A 1839-nucleotide genomic window follows, 5' to 3' on the forward strand; every position below is an offset into this window, starting at 1 on the left:
AGGGCGAGAGCGGGTGAGGGGGGGAGGACCTGGCAGCCAGGGTGAGAGCGGGTGGGGGGAGGGTGTGGCAGCAGTGCTGTGAGCAGGCTGGCACAGTAGTGGTGAGAGCCAGGCTGGGGAGGGCCTGGCAGCGTTCACCTCCCCAGTAGTCAGGAAGGAATTCCACATTCCACAAATCCTCTGCCAGTAATGTCCTATCGTATCCCCTGGGGAATGTTCAGAAATCTGCTGGATCAGAGAGACAGAATGGGCACCTCTGCCAGCCTCTGCTCCAGGGGCCTCCTGTACCCAGCCAGGCACAGGCCTCTCCTCCACAGCCTTGCACAGGGTTTTATTTTGGGGTGGGGGTAGCTTGGTTAGTTGGTGGTTTGGGGAGTCAGAATTATAAGCACATTTAAGGTTATTGTATTGGAGCAAAAGGTCTTTGTCTTGACCTTTTTTAGTAATTTGCTTCAAAACAAATCTTGCTTTCATTTTCTGTTGTGACATCACCTGTTCCCCTTCTGGGTCTTAAGCCTGCACGACAAGCTTCCTTCCACGACTTCTTGAACAGCACTGCCCGGTGGTGAGATTTAGTAGGAATTTTAGGATGGGCTTTTTCATTCCTGCAGAAAATGTCATTGCGGGCCACGTACCATGGCTCAAACTTGTAATTCCAGCACTTTGGGGGACTGAGGCAGAAGGATCACTTGAGGCCAGAAGTTTGAGACCAGCCTGGGAAACATAGCAAGACCCTCTCTCTACAAAAAATACAAAATGAAAGGGGAGGGTAATGGAAGGATGGCTTGAGCACAGAAGTTTAAAGCAGCAGTGAGCCGTGATGGCACCACTGCACTCTACCACGGGCACCTGAGTGAGACCCTGTCTCGAAAAAAGAAAGGGAGGGAGGGCAGGAGGGAGGAGCCATTGAGATGTTGGTAGGGATTTCATTTAATCAGCAGGTCACTTTGGGTAGTGTCATCTTAACAACATTAAGTCTTCCAATCCATGAACATAGGATATCTTCCCGTTTATTTAGGTCTTTTTTATTATCATTATGTCTTTCAGCAAATTTGGTATTTTTCAGACTTGAGTATTTTACCTCCTTGGCTAAATTTATTCCTAAGTATTTTACTCTTGTTGATGCCATTATAAGTGGAATTTTTAAAATTTCATGTTGTTCATTGGTAGTATATAGAGATGCCACTAGTTTTTGTGTGTTGACTTTGTACCCTGTGTCTTTGCTGAATTCAGTTAGTTCTGATAGTTTGGCAGTGGGGGCACATTCTTCATGGTCTTCTAGATGTAGGATCATGCCATCTGCAAATAGAGAAGACTTAGAAAGGCAGCCTTTCTAATGTAGAAACTTTTTCTCTTTACAGCCCAATCCTCTGACTAGAACTTCTAATACTGTGTTGAATACAAGTGGCAAAAGCATCCCTTTCTTGGCCCTGATCCTAGGGAAAAGTTTTCAGTCTTCCACCATTGAGGGTGATGTTAGCTGTAGGTTTTTTCTTTTCTTTTTTCTTTTATACAGAGTTTCACTCTTGTCACCCAGGCTGGAATGCAATGGCATGATCTCGGCTCACTGCAACCTCTGCCTCCTGGGTTCAAGCAATTCTCTTGCTTCAGCCTCCTGAGTAGCTGGGACTACAGTCGCATGCCACCACACCTGGCTGATATTTGTATTTTTAGTAGAGACGGAGTTTCACCATGTTGGCCAGGCTGGTCTTAAATTCCTGACCTCAGGTAATCCACCTGCCTTCCAAAGTTCTGGGCCTCCCAAACCTCTGGGATTACAGGTGTGAGCCATCATGCCTGGCTAGGTTATGGTTTTCATCATGTTGAGGTTTCTTCTCT

Source organism: Cebus imitator, unplaced genomic scaffold (assembly GCF_001604975.1).
Source record: "Cebus imitator isolate Cc_AM_T3 unplaced genomic scaffold, Cebus_imitator-1.0 Scaffold741, whole genome shotgun sequence".
In the NCBI taxonomy this organism is placed as follows: Eukaryota; Metazoa; Chordata; class Mammalia; order Primates; family Cebidae; genus Cebus; species Cebus imitator.